Source organism: Pan paniscus, chromosome 7 (assembly GCF_029289425.2).
Source record: "Pan paniscus chromosome 7, NHGRI_mPanPan1-v2.0_pri, whole genome shotgun sequence".
NCBI lineage: Eukaryota > Metazoa > Chordata > Mammalia > Primates > Hominidae > Pan > Pan paniscus.
In genome coordinates this window covers 92,742,124-92,764,807 of record NC_073256.2, presented here as the reverse complement: position 1 = coordinate 92,764,807, position 22,684 = coordinate 92,742,124, and the positions used below count along the sequence as shown (strand labels likewise).

The 22,684-nt window shown below is 39.6% G+C and overlaps 1 protein-coding gene across 1 annotated transcript in view; it reads right to left on the bottom strand.

The window, feature by feature from the left end:
- Positions 1-22,684, bottom strand: part of LOC106635048 (uncharacterized) — a 259,340-nt gene that overhangs the window by 230,016 nt on the left and 6,640 nt on the right. The gene's annotated exons all lie outside the window — the stretch shown is intronic.

Below are 22,684 nucleotides of genomic sequence, written 5' to 3'. Positions count from 1 at the left end.
ACTGGAAGAGGGTCAGTGTAGTATTATGTGAGTAAATATTCTACAGCAGAATGAAGTAAAATTTTTCCATTGGTCAAAATAGCTCAATGAAAGACATCTGAAGAAGTGGCTCTTTCACAGATGATTGGACTTTAAAGTTACCAACAATTAAGTGTAGAGAGAGGGATATCTTTCAAAAAGAATCATGAGTGTACAATTGGCAAATTGTGCTAACCAGAGTTAGATACAAAACTGTTTTGGGAGAACTGTACTATCACCTACCTGAAGAAAAAGAGATTGTGGTCATTTGTTACTTAATATGTCCTTTGGACTCCTAACATTCAGAAGCAGAAAGCAGGCGCTAAGAAAGCTACTCAGGACCGGGTGTGGTGGCTCACGCCTGTAATCCCAGCACTTTGGGAGGCCGAGGCAGGTGGATCAGCTGAGGTCAGGAGTTCGAGACCAGCCTGGCCAACATGATGAAACCCTGTCTCTACTTAAAATACAAAAAATTAGCTGGGCGTGGTGGTACGCACCTGTAATCCCAGCTACTCAGGAGGCTGAGGCAGGAGAATCACTTGAAACCGGGAGGCGGAGGTTGCAGTGAGCTGAGATCGTGCCATTGCACTCCAGACTGTGGGACAAGAACGAGACTGTGTCTCAAAGAAAAAAAAAAAAAAAAAAGAAAAGAAAGCTACTCAGTACTCAGTCTCCCATGCCCTCTTCAAGTGTGGTCATGGAGCCTGATGCAGAAGAAAATCAGAGCTAAAGGTCACAGAAAACAGAAGAGAAGGGAGCTACTTTCAGGGAATAGAATTGGAGCCTAATCAAAGGACATTTCTGCATTCCTAGGGTAGGCAACTATGTAAGACAAGGTCTGCAAGAAGCAGATTCCAGGACAGAAACAAACATGAAATGATTTTATTAGGGAAAATTCCTATGTGGAAGGGAATTGGAAGGGAGCCGGATAAGGCTCTGAGAGTCTGTCAGACAATGATACAAGTCTGTCCCTGACTGAAGAAGAGAAAAGAAGGTTAGGTGGAAGCATTCTAGACTGCCATTCACTAGCAAACCCACTGAGGAGTGGTTTTGTCCTTGGGCCAAAGTGGGAGTCCACACTGTTGGTCCCATAAATAGCCTCTGTCTCTCCCTCTGTGGCTGCTTCATTCATGTGCCCACCATGTCAGTTCTAGGGTGGCCGGCATTGGCTCATATCACTTGGTCAAGTTATTTTTTTTTTTTTTGAGGCAGAGTCTCGCTCTGTAGCCCAGGCTGGAGTGCAGTGGCACGATCTCGGCTCACTGCAACCACCACCTTCCAGGTTCAAGCGATTCTCCCGCCTCAGCCTCTCAAATAGCTGGGATTATAGGTGCTTGCCACCACTCCCGGCTAATTTTTGTATTTTTAGTAAAGACAGGGTTTTGCCATGTTGGCCAGGCTGATCTCAAACTCCTGACCTCCGGTGATCCACCCGCCTCAGCCTCCCAAAGTGCTGGGATTACAGGCGTGAGCCACGGCGCCCGGCCCTGGTCAAGTTATTTTCTGTGCTTGGTTTCCTAGTGCCTCTTCCGTGATCGGTACCTTCTGGTGGTCATTAAGGATAAATAACAATTTGCACTTTGTTCACACTCCCATACATTTATCCACATGCCTCTCCTCCAGGTCTCCTTATCTCCAACCTTTCAGTCATTTTCCTTCCAGACCCCTGAAGATCACCTGGCCGCTGGCCACTCTGCTGGCTGGGAATCTATGAATATTCTCACCTCAGGCTATTTCTCCTTCCACACAAAGTAGACTACCAAGTACATTAGTTTGTTTTTGTTTGTTGTTTGTTTGTTTTTCCATTGAGAAGCTTTGCTGCCTCTACTGTCTGTAGAGAGACAGTAATATAGTTATATTCTACTTCTGGCTGGCACTCACTACCTACCCAATACACTGATAATTCAAACTTGAACTTCTTCCTCCTTCTACAAATGAATATTGTCATCTGATGCATACAAATGCGAACTGTTTCTGATTTCCTTTTATCATTAGAATGAAAAATAAAACATTTGCCAAATCATTGGCTACATCCATGTACCTGAGGTCTTGTTGATCTGTTTTAGCAACAGTGCCAAATCTGGTGCAGCGGCTGCAATCATGGCTACTACTTGTTTAGCCTGCATTAGTCTACAGCCGTTTTCCTGGCTCAATCTGGCTGCTGCAGGGGCCAGAGTGGCATTAAATTGGTATGTGACAGAGATCATTACCCCTGTATCATCTAGCTCTTTAATAGTGCCACTTAACTCTACCATGTCCACTGGGATAAAATATTGTTTTGATTTACTATCTTGGCTGGGGGTTAGGGAGAGGGAATTTCAAAGTTTTCTCTTTAGCCTCCCCTATTATAATAGGTTTTTCTCCACAGAGCCAATGTGAGAATTCAATTTCCTGGTATGTCAATTCTGATTACACACTTGGGGACTGGAAAAATGACCACTGAGTGGGTCATTGGGACAAGCGGACTCACTGTGACATGGATTTTAGTTAGATCTTCATTTATTACCTGTCCTCCATAACCCCACCTCAACAGGAGGCCATGATGACACTTCGGGTCTCTGGCTATCAATGTCAACTCAGACCTTGAGTCCAATAGTCCTCAAATATTCTGCTATTCCCCTTTATCCAGTGTACTATTTCCCAAGTACATGTAATTCCTTTTGGGGAAAGATGAGGGGATTGTCATGGCATATAAATGTCATAGAATTCAAGAGGGTCTCCTCTTAGGCATCCAGTCACCTCTTCAGCCAGTGGGTTCCAGACTTGAAAATTGACTGATGGGCTGGGCATAGTGGCTCACGCCTGTAATCCCAGCTGTCTGGGAGGCCGAGGTGGGCAGATCACCTGAGGTCAGGAGTTCAAGACCAGCTGGTCAACATGGTAAAACCCCGTCTCTGCTAAAAATACAAAAATTAGCCAGGTGTGGTGGTGCACGCCTGTAATCCCAGCTACTTGGGAGGCTGAGGCAGGAGAATAGCTTGAACCCGAGAGGCAGAGATTGCAGCAAGCCGAGATCACACCATTGCACTCCAGCCTGGGTGACAGAGTGAGACTCCATCTCAAAACAAAAAAAAAAAAAAAGAAAATTGATTTATGTCTGGGGACAGAGAAAGGGATTTTTTTTTTTATTGGGCAGGACAACTTTTCAGCCTCTTTCTCCTCCATCATTTGTTTTCTCTCTCTCTCTCTCTCTCTCTCTCTCACTCTCACTCTTGCTCTCACTCTTGCTTTCTCTCTGCCCCCACCATCAATGTTAAGCAGCAGGCTTATTTGCCCCTGGGACACCATATGTTATTCATCATCTCCACAATTCCCTTTGAGCTCACCAGTTTTACAGTAATTGTGGCCTCCTGGCTTCTGATGGTTTTCCACCACCACCAGCCTCTACTATTGATGGGCCCCATAAGTCATCAGTTCACGAAATAAGCCCAGCTCTGTCTGTGCCTGCCTATCCTACTTCATCCCTGAAGTACCTCTCTCTCACCAGCACATTCCTAATGGCTTTAGTGAACGTATTTCCTCTGAGCCTCTCCTGGGACATAATCCTTTCATGGCTCGTCTGGCTTTACATTATATATATCCAATCCAACATGCCCACTTTACTCAAGCTTTGTTTTTTTTTTCCTTCTTTTAATATCTGCCAAGTTAACCAAGCATTTCTTAATTTACTGACAATTGGCCGTTATTTTTTCTGGGTTTCTTTTTTTTTTCTTTATTTTATTTTAAGTTCCAGGATACATGTGCAGAACGTGCAGGTTTTACATAGGTATAAGTGTGCCATGGTGGTTTGCTGCACCTATTGACCCATCCTCTAAGTTCCCTCCCCTCGCTCCCCACCCCTCAACAGGCCCTGGTGTGTGTTGTTCCCCTCCCTGTGTCAATGTGTAGTCATTTTTCAACTCCCACTTATAAGTGAGAACACGTGGTGTTTGGCTTTCTGTTCCTGTTTTAGTTTGCTGAGGATGATGACTTCCAGCTTCATCCATGTCCCTCTAAAGGACGTGATCTCATTCTTTTTTGTGGCTGCATAGTATTCCATGATGCATATGTGCCACATTTTCTTTATCTAGTCTATTATTGATGGGCATTTGGGTTGGTTCCATTACTTTGCTATTGTAAATAGTGTTGCAATAAACATACAATGTGCATGTGTCTTCATAGCAGAATGATTTCTATTCCTTTGGGTATATACCCAATAGTGGGATTGCTGGGTCAAATGGTATTTCTGGTTCTAGACCCTTGAGGCATTACCACACTGTCTTCCACAGTGGTAGAACTAAATTACACTCCCACCAACAGTGTAAAAGCATTTCCATTTCTCCACAGCCTTGACAGTATCTACTATTTTTTGACTTTTTAATAAACACCATTCTGCCTAGCATGAGATGGTAGCTCATTGTGGTTTTGATTTGCGTCTTTTTTCTTTTCTTTTTTTTTTTTTTTCTTTTTGGTCTTTTTTGTTTTGTTTATTTTTTTATTTTATTTTATTATTATTATACTTTAAGTTTTAGGGTACATGTGCACAATGTGCAGGTTAGTTACATACATATACATGTGCCATGCTGCTGTGCTGCACCCATTAACTCGTCATTTAGCATTAGGTATATCTCCTAATGCTATCCCTCCACCCCCGCCCACCCCACAACAGTCCCCATAGTGTGATGTTCCCCTTCCTGTGTCCATGTGTTCTCATTGTTCAATTCCCACCTATGAGTGAGAATATGCGGTGTTTGGTTTTTTGTCCTCGCGATAGTTTACTGAGAATGATGATTTCCAATTTCATCCATATCCCTACAAAGGGCATGAACTCATCATTTTTTATGGCTGCATAGTATTCCATGGTGTATATGTGCCACATTTTCTTAATCCAGTCTATCATTGTTGGACATTTGGGTTGGTTCCAAGTCTTTGCTATTGTGAATAGTGCCGAATAAACATATGTGTGCATGTGTCTTTATAGCAGCATGATTTATAGTCCTTTGGGTATATACCCAGTAATGGGACGGCTGGGTCAAATGGTATTTCTAGTTCTAGATCCCTGAGGAATCGCCACACTGACTTCCACAATGGTTGAACTAGTTTACAGTCCCACAAACAGTGTAAAAGTGTTCCTATTTCTCCACACCCTCTCCAGCACCTGTTGTTTCCTGATTTTTAGTGATTGCCATTCTAACTGGTGTGAGATGGTATCTCATTGTGGTTTTGATTTGCATTTCTCTGATGGCCAGTGATGGTGAGCATTTTTTCATGTGTTTTTTGGCTGCATAAATGTCTTCTTTTGAGGAGTGTCTGTTCATGTCCTTTGCCCACTTTTTGATGGGGTTGTTTTTTTCTTGTAAATTTGTTTGAGTTCATTGTAGATTCTGGATATTAGCCCTTTGTCAGATGAGTAGGTTGCGAAAATTTTCTCCCATTTTGTAGGTTGCCTGTTCACTCTGATGGTAGTTTCTTTTGCTGTGCAGAAGCTCTTTAGTTTAATTAGATCCCATTTGTCAATTTTGGCTTTTGTTGCCATTGCTTTTGGTGTTTTAGACATGAAGTCCTTGCCCATGCCTATATCCGGAATGGTAATACCTAGGTTTTCTTCTAGGGTTTTTATGGTTTTAGGTCTAACATTTAAGTCTTTAATCCATCTTCAATTAATGTTTGTATAAGGTGTAAGGAAGGGATCCAGTTTCAGCTTTCTACATATGGCTAGCCAGTTTTCCCAGCACCATTTATTAAATAGGGAATCCTTTCCCCATTGCTTGTTTTTCTCAGGTTTGTCAAAGATCAGATAGCTGTAGATATGCGGCATTATTTCTGAGGGCTCTGTTCTGTTCCATTGATCTCTATCTCTGTTTTGGTACCAGTACCATGCTGTTTTGGTTACCGTAGCCTTGTAGTATAGTTTGAAGTCAGGTAGTGTGATGCCTCCAGCTTTGTTCTTTTGGCTTAGGATTGACTTGGCGATGCGGGCTCTTTTTTGGTTCCATATGAACTTTAAAGTAGTTTTTTCCAGTTCTGTGAAGAAAGTCATTGGTAGCTTGATGGGGATGGCATTGAATCTATAAATTACCTTGGACAGTATGGCCATTTTCACAATATTGATTCTTCCTACCCATGAGCATGGAATGTTCTTCCATTTGTTTGTATCCTCTTTTATTTCATTGAGCAGTGGTTTGTAGTTCTCCTTGAAGAGGTCCTTCACATCCCTTGTATGTTGGATTCCTAGGTATTTTATTGTCTTTGAAGCAATTGTGAATGGGAGTTCACTCATGATTTGGCTCTCTGTTTGTCTGTTATTGCTGTATAAGAATGCTTGTGATTTTTGTACATTGATTTTGTATCCTGAGACTTTGCTGAAGTTGCTTATCAGCTTAAGGAGATTTTGGGCTGAGACAATGGGATTTTCTAGATATACAATCATGTCATCTGCAAACAGGGACAATTTGACTTCCTCTTTTCCTAATTGAATACCCTTTATTTCCTTCTCCTGCCTGATTGCCCTGGCCAGAACTTCCAACACTATGTCAAATAGGAGTGGTGAGAGAGGGCATCCCTGTCTAGTGCCAGTTTTCAAAGCGAATGCTTCCAGTTTTTGCCCATTCAGTATGATATTGGCTGTGGGTTTGTCATAGATAGCTCTTATTATTTTGAGATATGTCCCATCAATACCTAATTTAGTGAGAGGTTTTAGCATGAAGCGTTGTTGAATTTTGTCAAAGGCCTTTTCTGCATCTATTGAGATAATCATGTGGTTTTTGTCTTTGGTTCTATTTATATGCTGTATTACATTTATTGATTTGCGTATATTGAACCAGCCTTGCATCCCAGGGATGAAGCCCACTTGATCATGGTGGATAAGTTTTTGATGTGCTGCTGGATTCCGTTTGCCAGTATTTTATTGAGGATTTTTGCAGCAATGTTCATCAAGGATATTGGTCTAAAATTCTCTTTTTTGGTTGTGTCTCTGCCCAGCTTTTGTATCAGGATGATGCTGGCCTCATAAAATGAGTTAGGGAGGATTCCCTCTTTTTCTATTGATTGGAATAGTTTCAGAAGGAGTGGTACCAGTTCCTCCTTGTACCTCTGATCGAATTTGGCTGTGAATCCATCTGGTCCTGGACTCTTTTTGGTTGGTAAGCTATTGATTATTGCCACAATTTCAGAGCCTGTTATTGGTCTATTCAGAGATTCAACTTCTTCCTGGTTTAGTCTTGGGAGGGTGTATGTGTCGAGCAATTTATCTATTTCTTCTAGATTTTCTAGTTTATTTGTGTAGAGGTGTTTGTAGTATTCTCTGATGGTAGTTTGTATTTCTGTGGGATTGGTGGTGACATCCCCTTTATCATTTTTTATTGCGTCTATTTGATTCTTCTCTCTACGTCTTTTTTCTTTCCTTTTTTTTTTTTTTTTTTTGAGATGGAGTCTAGCTCTGTCACCTGGGCTTGGGCTGGAGAGTGAAGTGGCGTGATAACCGCTCACTGCAAGCTCTGCCTCCTGGGTTCACGCCATTCTCCTGCCTCAGCCTCCTGAGTAGCTGGGACTACAGGTGCGTGCCACCATGCCTGCCTAATTTTTTGCGTGTATTTTTAGCAGAGACAGCGTTTCACCGTGTTAGCCAGGATGGTCTCAATCTCCTGACCTTGTGATCCACCTGCCTCGGCCTCCCAAAGTGCTGGGATTACAGGGGTGAGCCACCACGCCTGACTCGATTTGCCTTTTTCTAATGACCAGTGATGTTGAGCTTTTTATCATATATTTGTTGGCATATAAATGTCTTCTTTTGAGAAGTGTCTGTTCATATCCTTTGCCCACCTTTTGATGGGATTTTTTTTCTTGTAAAATTTGTCTAAGTTCCTTGTAAATTCTGGGTATTAGACCTTTGTCAGATGGGTAGATTGCAAAAGTTTTCTCCCATTCTCTAGGTTGCCTGTTCACTCTGATGATAGTTTCTTTTTGCTGTGCAGAAGCTCTTTAGTTTAATTAGATCCCATCTGTCAATTTTGGCTTTCATTGCAATTGCTTTTGGCATTTTTGTCATGAAGCCTTTGCCCATGCCTATGTCTTGAATAATATTGCCTTTTCTTCTAGGATTTTTATGGTTTTGGGTTTTACATTTAAGTCTTTAATCCATCTTGAGCTAATTTTTCTAAAAGGTGTAAGGAAGGGGTCCAGTTTCAGTTTTCTGCATATGACTAACCAGTTTTCCCAGCACTATTTATTGAATAGGAGAATAAAATACCTAAGAGTGTAGCTAAGAAGGGATGTGAAGGACCTCTTCAAGGGGAACTACAAACCACTGCTCAAGGAAATAAGAGGGGACACAAACAAATGGAAAAAAAAATTCCATCCTCATGGATAGGAAGAATCAATGTCGTGACAATGGCCATACTGCCCAAAGTAATTTGTACATTCAATGCTATTTCCATCAAACCACCATTGACATTCTTCACAGAATTGGAAAAAACTACTTTAAATTTCATACAGAATCAAAGAAGACCCTGTATAGCCAAGACAGTCCTAAGCAAAAAGAACAAAGCTGGAAGCATCATGCTACCTGATTTCAAGTTATACTACACAGCTACAGTAACCAAAGCAGCATGGTACTGGCACCAAAACAGACATATAGACCAATGGAACAGAACAGAGACCTCAGAAATAACACCGCACATCTACAACCATCTCATCTTCAACAAACCTGACAAAAACAAACAATGGGAAAATGATCTCCTATTCAATAAATGGTGCTGTTTTTTTCCAGTTTCTGAGAGCCACTCCAATAATACATGTGCCCCATCACTTGGGTCTTTGTTAGGGTATTAAAACTTATTTTCCAAAAACTCTCCCCAAGTCAATAAACTCTTGCTTATTCAGATTTAAACGTTGGCCCTTTGACCAAGAACTCTTAAATATCCAGTCCCTAGTTATAGGTCTGGCGGCCAGTAGAAGTGGTGAGGGCAGAACAGGGTATGGGTTACCTGTGCGGAGAGGTTCTGAAGCATCTTCTAGCATAGTTGAAGTGGTAGATCTTTCTACAGAAAGGAAAGGTGGCAACTTCTGCACACCAAGAGAATCCAGAGAGGGTTGCAGAGTCAACATCCTTGGGAAAATCCAGATAGCACTGTCACAGTTATCAGAATCTGTAGTTTTCCTTCCTAGGGCTCTGACCTTCACATAGTAGAACTGATTTGACTGAGTTTTCAATCATCTTTGGAACTCTGCAACTCTCACAATTAGTTCTCCTAGCCATTTGATTGTCCCTCTCTTTCTCTCTCTCATTTATTATTATTTTTTTTTTTTGAGATGGGCTTCTGCTCTTGTTGCTCAGGCTGGAGTGCAATGGCATGATCTTAGCTCACTGTAACCTCTGCCTCCTGGGTTCAAGTGATTCTTCTGCCTCAGCCTCCCGAGTAGCTGAGATTACAGGCATGTGCCACCACACTTAGCTAATTTTGTATTTTTAGTAGAGACAGAGTTTCTCCATGTGGGTCAGGCTGGTCTCGAACTCCTGACCTCAGGTGATCCATCCACCTCAGCCTCCCAAAGTGCTGGGATTACAGACGTGAGCAACCGCACCTGGCCGATTATCCCTCTCTTTCAATATTCTACTGCCATCCAAGCTTTGTGGTTCTCACACTTAGCCATTAATCACATATTAATGTCAGGCAATCTTAAGCTATCCTTCTGAAGCACCTAATTTCAACAAGGCGGTAACCAGCCAATTTCACTGTGTTGGCAGGCATGGTCCATCCTATATATCTCAAATGCCAGCACCATGGCACCTTCCTCAGCATTCCCTTTCACCAGGACATTTTTCCAGGTCATTATCAGCAAAATGATTAGCCACTGAACTTCACCTTGTGCCAGGGGCTATTCATCTCCTACCTGCCTATCAGGGCAGTGTCTAATTTTCCACTGAGTGGTCGGTAGGCCAGTGCCAAATCTTCATCTTACTCCTATTTTCCTAAACCAAACTTACTCCCACTTCTTTTAGTTTAGATCCTCCAAAAAGCAAATGCCTAGGCAAAATTAAGCATGTAAGGATTTTAGTAGAGCAAACACCTGCAGGCAAAGAAATAGGGAGAGAGTTAGACAAGGGTGGGAAACCCATTAGACTGTGAATGAAGGAAAGCAAGAGAGAGAGTGTGTTGAGGAAAGGTGCCTAAACTGCTTTACAGAGGAAGGCAGGCTCAGCAAAGCTGCTAAGGTTGGTCTAAAAAGGGGTAGCAGGTCTCCCAGGAACAATTCTGTTTTAGGATTCCAACTCTTGCTCACGAAGTCTTTGGTGAAGAGCAGACCATGGCAGACATGGCCTCTACTCCAAGGCAATGAAGGATGTATCACTGGATCCCCTCTAGGTCAAGTGTGCTCCCTGTATTAAAACCTGCAGACACATTCTCATGGCCTTCACAGCCCCTCACATTGTTTATCTAGTAGGACTTTACAATTGTTAATAATTGTTGACTGCTCTGGGTCTTCCAAATGGAAAGTTTATTGTGACAATCTTGTTTTTGTTCCATCATTGTAGATGTACATCATTGGAGACAGATAAACTTTTTGTTCATAAGTCCCCTGGGAAAAAGGAACCACATTCAGACCAATTGCAGAAATCTATCCAAGCTTTAAGGTCTGTGTCAGTTAGCATTTGCTGCATCACAAGCAACCACAAAACATTGCCAGTGTGTAATAGATATTTATTTAGCTCAAATGTCTGCAGGTCAGTGAGGTTCAGCTGATTTGGGTTGGGCTCAGCTGCACAGCTCCGCTCCAAGCCTTAGTCCAGCTGGACATGGCTCTTCATTGAAGTTTGGGCTCAGGTCTGTCCATATGTGTTCATTTGGGGCCCAGCCAACAGGGAGCTCTTCTCATGGTGAAGAGAGAAATATAAGACAATGTGCCCAGCTACTAACCACATGTCAATTCCCTGCTTGTGGTCGCTCTTCTAGCGGTCTATTGGCCAAGGCAAATTAACAAAGCTAAGGCCAAAGTCAAGGAGAGAGGCATGGCAGGAGGGGTGGGAGAGGGGACCTTTAAACAGTAATCTATCACAATGCTCTTTCCAGCAAAGACAGACTATCCATATGCGTTGGTAGGAAAGCCAACTTGGATACCTCCCCTGACACACAGTGTCCATCAGCATGGGCCTTACACAATTCTTTGGCATACAGGAGAGGATGATGGTCCAAAGTATGGAAGGCATATCAGAACCAACCAGGGGGATATTCTGAAGTGTTTCCTTTCTTTTTTTTTTATTGTTATTATACTTTAAGTTCTAGGGTACATGTGCACAACCTGCAGGTTTGTTACATATGTATACATGTTTCCTTTCTTATCTCTTGCTATGCAAGAAACACTTTGTAGTGAGCCACTATCATCAATTCACTCAGCAGATACAGACTAAACAACTACATATGACAGACTCAAGGTGGGGCCCTGAGGTGACAGGGAAGATCCAGCCCCTGCCCTTATGTGGTACAGTAAAAGAGACAGACATTAGGAAAAAATAATAATAATTAAGCAAATATTTAATTATAATTCAGGTAAGTGAAATAAGGAAAAAGTAACAGGGAAAACTGAGTTTGCCTGGGGATTGAGGAAAGATTACTTAAGAAAGAGACAGCTGAACTGTGTTCTGAAGAATGAGCAGAAGATGCCTCAGTGGAATGGGGTAGAAGTTGTGGTAGAAGATTCTGGAAGGGGATTCCAAGAAGAAGGAATAGCAGGAGTGATGGTCCTAGGACAGAAAGTAGTGGGGCATGTAAGAGAAGCCCTCATAGCACCTTCTCTACAGCAGGGCTTTTTCCAAGCTACTTTGAAGGACCTCACTGTATTTCCTTCAACAACCTAAAATTATCTTTTCTTTTTACTTATCTATTTTCTATAATTAAAATAAAAGTTCCACAAAAGTGAAGAAGTTTTCCGTCTTATTCACCCAGGTTCTGTATACATGTCTATTGAATTAATTGATTAATAAACATAAAAAGGCTTACTGCCTGAAGTACAAAGAGCTAAGGTAAAATGGCTGAAATAGGAAGAGGAAGAGGCCACAGCTGATCTAACAATACCTGTGAGTCATATTCAGGATTTGGGTGTTTAATCTAAGAACAATATTGTGCCATTAAAGGTATTAGAATAGAGAAATGGCGTGCTTCAAATTATCTCTCTAAAGTATCATTCTAGCTGAATTGTGTACAATGGATAGTAGGGATGAGTTAAGAGGTCATTGTGGTATTCCAGGGGAGGAAAATTGGCTTAAACTAGGAAGAGGTATAAGAGATGGAGAAAATTCTTGTATTGTAGTCCTCAAGGATTCTGGGAAATAATAAACTTGAAAGCCATACGCTTGAGTGCTCATAAGTCTCATAATAGTAGCTGACTGCTGTGTGACAGCAGTGGTAGGAAGTTTGGATAATCAGGGGATACTGAAACTTCTAGTTGTAAAACGAACTTTTCTGGATGGATGACAGTGAGATCATGAGCAGATTCTCCAGTGATTGTATATACCATTTTCGTAGGAATATAAGTACATACTCTTCTAGCATCTGGTCGAAATCTGAGTGATAGTAAATAAACAGACAGATACTGACAAGTATGGCTAGTTTGAATCTTGCCTTCCCAACCTGGTTTGAGACTGGGAAGCTTGGAGATGGAGACGAGGGACTGTAACTGTATGTTTTTTTAGCATCTCTTCAGCACCTAGCAGTATTTGAATAAATGGCCAACAGATCAACTGAAAGAAATTGAGAGTTGTTAGTAGTGTGGGGGAGAGGAGGAGTGTTTCAGGTAAGTACACTTCCCACCTGATGAAGTATACTAACACTAAAATGGCTTGTACCAGGATTGGGAGAAACAATGATGGCAAGGTTAGGCCTGAAGTGAAATTCATCCTGATGGTATGGGAATGAAGGGGTCAGTAACGTTGAATAGGAGTTCCCAGAGTTGGCATAGGGGCTGCTGTAACTTCGTCTTAGAGATGAACAGGGTTAATTACGCCTCTTCCCAGGGTAAAAACAGTCAGGTCAATCAAGTAGGCTTTAGATTCCTGTAACATGGGACCCCAGAAGGAAAGCATCTTGACCACTTTTAGCTTCCTTGAATGCAAATGAAATCTGAGAAAATGAAGGATGATATTTTTCCACAGAGTTGAAAAGATAATGGGATTAGCATTTTGGGATTGTCTGATGTCCTTGCCTTGTTAATCTTCTAAGAGACAGACAGGCATATCTAGATCCAAAAGACCTCTTGCTGGCTTCCTAAAACATGAGTGCCAACCTAGCACCACCTGGAGATGTGCGGTGTAAAGTCTGTTCCCCTGGCTGTTGACTTGAACAAGGCGGGAGGAAGTGTCCTGAGGGCCAGGCAGATTAGCTGATCTTGAGTGACGGGCCCCAGATGCCAAAAGTGCCTGGTTAAGAGCCTGCTCTTGAGAAGTTCCTAGACTCTCAGGCTCTGATCCTGGTAATTTAGTGAGTGAATGTGTAGAGAGAGTGCATCACCATGTATGTTCTCCAGTTGCATGTCCAATATAAAAGCCACTAGATACATGTGGCTACTTGAATTTAATTCAAATTAAATCAGTTTAAACTTCAGCTTTTCAGTGGTACTAGCCATGTGTGGCTAGTGATGATTATATTAGACGCACAGGTAAAGGACATCTCCATCTTTGCATAAAGTTCTGTTAGACAGTCCTATTCTAGACTTCCTAAGCTTTCTCAGCTGTAAAATGGAAAAAAATTCCTGCCTTTCTCATAGAGATATGAGCATGAATAAGCTAATGAGGATGAAAATACTTCAAAAAATGTTGCATGCATTATGAGGCAGGGTTGCAGTGTGATTATTGCTTGCTTTCTGGCTGCTGGATTTATCATCTACTGTCAAATCAGCACAGCAATTTACTGCAGGAGTGAACCATCTCACAAGAACCCAGGCCATTCTGAGAAAGTCCCTCAGCCTGTGGAAGGTGTTTACTGAGCATGGTGTCGAGCAACTAACTGGCTTCTCCAGACTATTTTCCAAGCTGCCTGGCAAGAATCCTTTGGAAGTCCATCTCACCTTGGCTTGATCGCCTGTGATCACACTTAACCCTCCCAGGCCAATTATTTCTATCTTTAGTACCATGTTTGGGGTTGACTGGAAAAATGGTGTGAGGCCAATCCAGCTTTCAATTCATCTAATGGCCCTGAGCAAGGCCCACTTCAGAGATGTAGGACCTGAGTAGTCATACAGTGCCTTGCACTCAAAAGGGCTCTGCTATTGCCATGTTGAAATTGCCAACAATTTCATATTTAAACATATTCGTAAGTGAGGTCCAGTGTGTCAGGGGAATATACACTGGAATAGAGGAGATACAAAGCAAAATGCAGGCATCTTGGCCTGTTCTATTCCTTAGCTCCCAATTCACACAGTGTTCATGATGTCCAGGAGCACAGGATTCTGGTGGACCCACGCTAAGTGGAAGTTCATAGAGACTCAAGTCAAGTATTCAAGGTCGGTGTCTTATGTCCACTACTGAGGAAGCAAAGGCACTGATAGCCCCAAAAGGCCATGATTTTTATTCAAACCAGAGCTTGCTTCAAACACAGAAAGAAAACAATAGTGTTCTAAGAAACATGAACAACCAAGGAAACTTATCATACTTTCTTATGCATATTAGTTTCCTGTGTTAATGACCTACTTACATTGAAAATGATGACAAAGGAGGAAAGAAAAAAACAGGACAACCCCTATTTCATTTTCTTTCTGTCTTTCATTACTCATCAGGAAGCTGAAGGTAGAGAATGCTGGTAGAATGTATGCATGTAAAGAAGTAAAATAAAAGCATTTGAATTAGTTTATGCAGTTTCCACTGTTCTGGTAAGGAAAAAAAAGATATTCATGTGCAAACTAAAAAAAAATAAAAAAAATAAAAAAATAAAAAATAAAAAACAATAAAACCATGGTGGAATTTCCACATGCGAATTAAATACTCCCATATTTGCATTTAAAAATAGGTATTGCACAATAGAAAGATGAATGATAAAATGTATGCTAATCATTTTAAATTTTAATTTTCCTTTTCTTAAGATGACACTAAATGGCAAACAAAACTATCATGACAGGAGAAAGATTGTAAACTAAAGGAAAAGCTTTATATTTTAGTATATTTAATTACACTTTTTTTTCCTATTTTTTGAACAAGCAGTTTCATTATGGACTTGGCCCTGCAAATAACGTAGCCAGCTCTGACTATAAGCTAGTTATTTGACTTCTTTCCATTTCATTCATTCAATATCGAGTGATTAACTGAAAAACAGATTTTGGCTGCAGGTACTCAAGTTTAGAATGCGGCTCCAGGTCTAAATGAAGGGAGCTGAAGTGCAGACTGTATTGAGAGGAAGAATAGTATAGTGATTAAAGCACTGATGCCAGGAGCAGGGTGCCTGGCATTACATTCTGGCCCTGTCAACTTTTCGATCTGGGGTAATTTATTTAATTTCTCTGTGTCTCAGTTTCTTCATCTGTAAAATGGAAATCTGGTAATAACAATGCCTACTACATGGGGTTGTTGCAAATGTAAAGTGCATTAATATTAATAAACGTAAAATACTTACAATAGTGTGTTGCATATATTTGGTACTATTAACCATTACTATTATTTTATAAAATAGAGGGAAATAGCCTAACTTTAATCATAAATCTGAGTCACCTATAGTACATTATTATAAATTAGCATTATTTTAAAAATTATATATGACAATACTTAGAAATATTTAGCTTCGAGCCAGCTGGCGTGTGAGGGGTTTGCTAGTTCTAGGGAGATTCTTCAAGCAATCACTACGTCAACAGACACAGATGCTTCCCTTTCTTCATATGACGAAGATCAGGGACCCAAACTGATTAGAAAAGCTAAAGACACACCATTCATCCCCATTGGAATGGCAGGTTTTGCAGCAATTGTTGCATAGGGATTATACAAATTGAAGAGCAGGGGAAATACTAAAATGCCCCTTCATCTGATCCACGTGTGTGTGGCAGCCCAAGACTTTGTTGTAGGAGCAATGACTCTTGGCATGGGCTATTCCATGTATTAGGAATTCTGGGCAATCCTAAGCCTTAGAAGAAATGAAGCTGTCTTGGTCTTCTTGGAGGAGCTTGCTTTAGTTAGACATCTCATTACTGAAGTTACATATTAATGTTAAAAATAAACTATTTGAGTGGGTTCAGATGGTAACATGGCATTTCGAATATTGGCTTCCTTTCCTACAGGCTTGATTTGCCTGGTGATCGAATTATTCGTGACTAGTTTACCAACTAGGTCATTCAGGGGAGTCAAGTTAACACAAAAGAAACATGTCACCTAAATGCACTGGATAGCGTTAAAATGTCCACCTTCTTAAACTATTGAGGTGAAATTAGTTCTAAAGAAGACAGCACGCCAACCCTGAAGTACTCCCAGTTTGCTGCAGAATCTCTCATGTTTTGGATGTTATATAAGAGTCCTATTTGCCCCAGTTAATTTAACTTTTTTTCTACCTGTCTTGTGGACTGGCTGGCTTTTTTAGAGCTCTGTCTAGAAAGTGCATGGAATAGAAGTTGTAAAGCCTCCCACAGCTGAAAGTATATATGTGTGTGTGTGTTTAAACCAAATCTAGAAAGCTTACAATAGGGCTGCAGAGTAGTAGTATTTATTAAAGAATTGCAGCAGGGTGCGGTGGCTCACGTCTGTAATCCCAGCACTTTGGGAGGCCGAGGCGGGTGGATCACGAGGTCAGGAGATCGAAACCATCCTGGCTGACACGGTGAAACCCTGTCTCTACTAAAAATACAAAAAAATTAGCCAGGTGTGGTGGCGGGCGCCTGTAGTCCCAGCTACTCGGGAGGCTGAGGCAGGAGAACGGCGTGGACCCGGGAGGCGGAGCTTGCAGTGAGCCAAGATCGCGCCACTGCACTCCAGCCCGGGCGACAGAGTGAGATTCCGTCTCAAAAAAAACAAACAACAACAACAACCAAAAACGTAATTATAAACATGAGAATAACTTATGGATTCTAGTTTAGTTCTCTTGTAATTGTAGAATTATATTTTTGCGGCTGTTATATTAGAATAATTTTTAAATATCATCTTGAAATAGAAATGTGTATTTTAAGCACTCATAGAAAGGTAAATAAACACTTTCTAAATGTGTGCGTTGCTGGCTGTGCACGGTGGCTTATGCCTGTAATCCCAGCACTTTGGGACGCCGAGGTGGGCGGATTGCTTGAGTTTAGGAGGTCGAGACCAGCCTGGGCAACATAATTAAACCCTGTCTCTACTAAGAATACAAAAATTAGCTAGGTGTGGCGGCGCACACAGGTAGTCCCAGCTGCTCAGGTGGCTGAGGCAGGAGAATTGCTTGAGCCTGGGAGGCAGAGGCTGCAGTGAGCTGAGATCACACCACCGCACTCCAGCCTGGGCAACAGAGTGAGACCCTGTCTCTAAATAAATAAATAAATAAATAAATAAATAAATAAATAAATGTGTGCTTTTCTTATTTTCTCCCTAAGAATTATAAACATTAAACTAAACAAATTACGTATAATGGAATTGATTAATGCTTTATGAGCAAGCTGGTTTGGTCAGACAGTGTATACACACTTTTATATACTACAGAATGCTATTACACTTGTGAAATTCTCTTGTCTAACCTGAATTTACATTCCATAGTGATAACATGGTATATGTATTGTTATTAAATCAAGTGACCATGTCTAAAAAAAAAAAGAAATATTTACCTTCACTAAACACTACTTAAGCACACATGTAGTTTGAGGTTCTGATAGGTGAGCAGAAATCATCATCTTCCCAAAATGAACATTTTCTGGTTGTCTTAGGCTTATGACTAAACAAGCTCAGACACTGCTTCAGGTAACCTGCCCATAGACAGCCAGACTACATTAGTATTGCTTTGTGTTTGAGCTACAATTACTTGTGAAAGAGAAAAAATTATCAAATTTTATTTTCCAAATTATATATTTAATTGGTAAGTTACTAACCACTTAGAAAAAATAAATCATAACAAAGCTAGCTGAAACAAATTTGCCTTCATCTATCCTAGAAACTTACAAATGTTTGGATGTTCAGGCACAGATCATACATTATACTGATGTATCACAACTTGGAAGATTCAATACCATGGAGAATAGAGCCTGAACTTAGAACTGGAAAGTAACATTTGCAATTATAAAGACCTAAGTTCTCATTTCTCTAAATAGCTATGAAATTCTTCCATGTTCCAAATCCCCTTGGAAGTGTGTGAGTGTAAGAAGGAAATAAGTGCCCAGCCTTAATAATTAAAAATACCACTGCAACGTTTATCTTTAAAGAGAGCTCTGCAGGCTGGAAAAAGAAAGATTTCAATCTGCTTCTAAGTAAAATAATCTTTAATTTTAAAAAGTACTCCCAAAGTTATTTCATTAAAAAACCAAAGGATACATTCTTTCTTTTAGATTAATTCCATTCTCCTGCAAAATGTCCTGAGCATTTTGATTCTTTCATTCTTTTTCATATTTTTATTTCTTAGTGACTTTTCTCTTCTCCTAACATACAAACTAAGGGCAAGCACGCTCCCACAAATGTTTATATCCTCCCAAAGTGACTAATATAGTGTCATACATTCAGTACACATCTTATTTCATTGATTGCCATTTGATTAATAAACCTTAGTAAGATTTTCTAACAAGGATAATTTTTAAATAATAGGATTTAAAAGGAATAAGTAAAGAAATCATAGATTTTATACTGTCTTTCTATAATAATGGCTAAAAGTCACCTTAAATTTACTAAATCTCTGTAAACTGAATATTATAAAACAAAACACTTCAAGATGGTGTAGCAAAGACTAGCCTAGTCTTATATTCTCAGGGCTACTCATCCCTCAGTAGTTTTTGGAAACCAAACGAATTAAGCTTCCACCTCTACTACTCTGGATAATGTCAAAGCCTAGCTAAGCAGCACTACCCGTTGACATTCGCCTTGGTGCCTGGGTGTAATCCAAAGTATCTATAGACACTTGGCAACTTACTCTTAGAATCATATAAATTTAGAATTGGAAAAGTTCACTAAATTTATCTAGCCCATATTCTTCATTTTCGCATGAAGTACTAAAGCCCTCAGATGTTCTATCATTTGCTCAAGGGCACTCAACTCAATGAGTATGTGGATATAAGCTATCAGGTCTCCTTAACTTCAAGCCCAGTTCTTGTAACTCTACAGCATCTTCTTTATCCAACTCTCAGAGAATTTCTATGACCCAGAAGTACTTGGGAGCAATGTTTAATCATTAGATCCTTCTAAAATGAGGAGGAAAAATTCATTAATTTAGGAACTCAAGAAAAACCAGGACTTCTGGATACTTTCTGACTGTTTGGAAATCATGTGAAATGCTAGTGTATGTATATAATCCTTTATTCTACTCATATTTTTTGTAGGATACAAGAATATTGACCTCAGACTCGTCCTGAAACTCTGAAGTAATGAGTGTTCAAAATACCCTATCCAGACAGAGTTCCAAAGGCTTCTTTTCAAAGAAATGTCCTGCCTCTAAGGGTCACTGCAGTCTTCCAGGTGGGAGCGTGGGGGCTGGGGATGAAGGTAGGTATTGGATGCTGAGGCTGTTAAGGTTAATGATGTCAGGTCAAATAATTGCCATATATTTGTTCTCATTACCTCACTGGCTTCCTCTGTTATGGCAGTAAGATATATAGTACAAACACTTAAATACATACAGAAAAGGGAGATATTTTAAAATGAAAGGGCTTCAAGATTATTCCTCTAGGGATGGTACAGAATCTGTCTGGCTATGAGGTAGAGGGAGTAGCCTCTCCTAAATTTTAAGATCAAAATTAGCAAGAAGTGAAGCCAAACTTGGGCTAGGCTAGGAATTTAGGACTTAGCCTCTCTTATGGATGTAATTATGTTATTCCTGTAAAGCTACAGACATAGAAAAGATGACTTCAAATAAAACATATAGACAGCACAAAGGCCCACATGTTTAACTGCACGATCAGGTTGAAACTGCAGCCATAAAAAATTGGCCTGTAGAATCCTAATCCATTAAAACAAAAGAAAAATTTTAGAGGACATGTCAAACAGATGAGAGATTAAGAAACTGAGGGCCTTGACAGTTAAGAGACCTTCCAAAGGTCACACAACTGTCAGAGGCAAATCAGTCAGGCCTCTGCATATATTTTATATTATCAACTGCCTGCTTTGTACTGTTTTGAAGCAGAAGTCCAACCCCCAAATTTAGGAATCGAAATGTAAACTGCTTTAATCTATGAACAGGAGAATTTTGAGATAAGTCAAGGTCAAAGAGAGACTATAGGAAAAGATATTACATATTTTCCTTTTGCCATTATTCAATGAGCTGTCCATTGGCTAGGTATAAGCTGTGGAAAGATTTCTCCTGGATTCATCTATTCCCTGGAAAGAAAACTCAATCTGGCTTAAGAGAAAAAATTCCTCTCCATGTAATGATAAATTGTCTAAATTGAAAGCTCACACCATAATCAAAGTTGAACTGTACAGACATCCTACAAAATTAAATTTTCATCTAGTGAATCTGAATGTTTTGAAGAAAAAAATACTTCTGTTTTTAAGGCCTACTCCCAGGTAACTAAAACACAATCATAATGAAATTTTTTCTTCATTTCTATAAGCTCTGTTTTTAGTGGAATGCTTAATGTTCTTTGAATGTAACCACCAATAATACTATTTTTATAAGAAAAAAAATACCTGTATATGTTGATATATAATGATTCATGCAGTTTTGCTGAAACTAAATATAAACTTAACACATTTTTTAATGTGTCAAGAAGTTTAACCACACAAAATGTTCAGTGTACATTCATAGTTTTCTTTTGTACTGTACTGAAACTAAATTTCATATTTTCATACAATCTATACAATCTGATTCTCTGTGTGTTTCAAATTTACCCGAATATCATCTCTATAATAGTGCCACTAAATAGTTTAAGATGTAGTTGATTTAAACTACTAGTCACAAACCTCAAGAATCAATAATTTTATAAACAATACATTCTTTTTTTTTTTTACATAACTATCTCCAGGCCCCAAACTATCTTTCTAAATTTATCTCCCACTTTTCCTCATCCTGATGCAGCTCTAGATGCTGTGAGCTGGTGTCTTCCAGCTCATGCTTCTCCAGCTGTCTTGCTCAGCTGATTATGCTCTTTCCTCCAACAGCCAGAAGCTTAAATTCTACCCAGCCTTTCAGAACCATGTCGGATACCTTCCTAGTGCCACAGCATTTCCTAATAACTCGGTCAGGGATAATCTCATTTGCCTGACAGACTGTAATCTTTCATTTCTTCCTGCTGCACCATCACCTTTTGCCTCATAACATGGATCTTTAGGGAACAATTTATTATAGTGGTAAGAGTGAGAACTCAAGAGCCATACAACCTGAGTTCAAATCCTGCCAATCTACTGGCTCACTGCGGATCTTGGGAATATAGTTTGACCTCTCTTAAATCCAATTTCATCATTTATCAAATGAGATAATTATAGTACCTACTTTATAAAGTTGTAATAATCTAAGATTATAACATATAAAATGCATCGAAAGTTGTCTAATACCTAGTAATTGCTCAATAAACATAAGCAACTACTAATACTTCAATTTTATTACTATTATCATCACTATTTGCAGTGGAAAGAGCTTCTACTAATAATTAAGTGACCCAGGAAGTTGCCTAATCTTTCCAAGTATTTGTTTTATTATCTGTACTAAAGCAAAGCTTCTGCACAGCAAAGGAAACAATCAATAAAGAGACAACCTGCAGAATGGGATAAAATATTTGCAAACTATCCATCCAACAAGGGATTAATAACCAGAACATATAAGAAACTCAAACAACTCAATAGCAAAAAAACAATCTGATTTACAAATGGACAAATGATCTAAATAGATGCTTCATAAAAGAATACATACAAATGGCCAACAGGTATAAAAAAAATACCCAACATCACTAATCATTAGGGAAATGCAAATCAAAACCACAATTATATCACTTCACTCCAGTTAAAATTATCAAAAAGACAAAAAATAATAAATACTGGCAAGGATGTGAACACTTACACACTGTTGGTGGGAATGTAAATAAGCACAGCCACTGTAAAAAACAGTATGAAAGTTCCTCAAAAAACTAAAAATATATCTACCATATGATCCTGTATTCTCACTGCTAGGTATACATCCAAAAGAAAGAAAATTAGTGCATCAAAGAGATTATCTACACTCCCATGTTTATTGCAGCACTATTCACAATAGCCAAGGTAAGGAAGGAACCTAAGTGTTTATCAGTGGATAAATGTATAAAAGAAAACATGCCATACATGTAATTAATATATATGGCATTTATACATACATACATATATATGGCATATATTATTAATATATTAATAATATATGACATATATTTATATATATAATTAACTTTTTGTATATTTCAAAATACCTACAAGATTTGGAATGTTCCCAATACCACTAAATAACATTTGAGGTGATGGATATTCAAATTACCCCAGTTTGATCATTACACATTGTATGCATGTATCAAAATATCACATGTACCCCATAAATATGTACAATTATATAACAGTAAAATCTTTAAACATTTTTGAAGTCAACAGCAAAAAACTGTA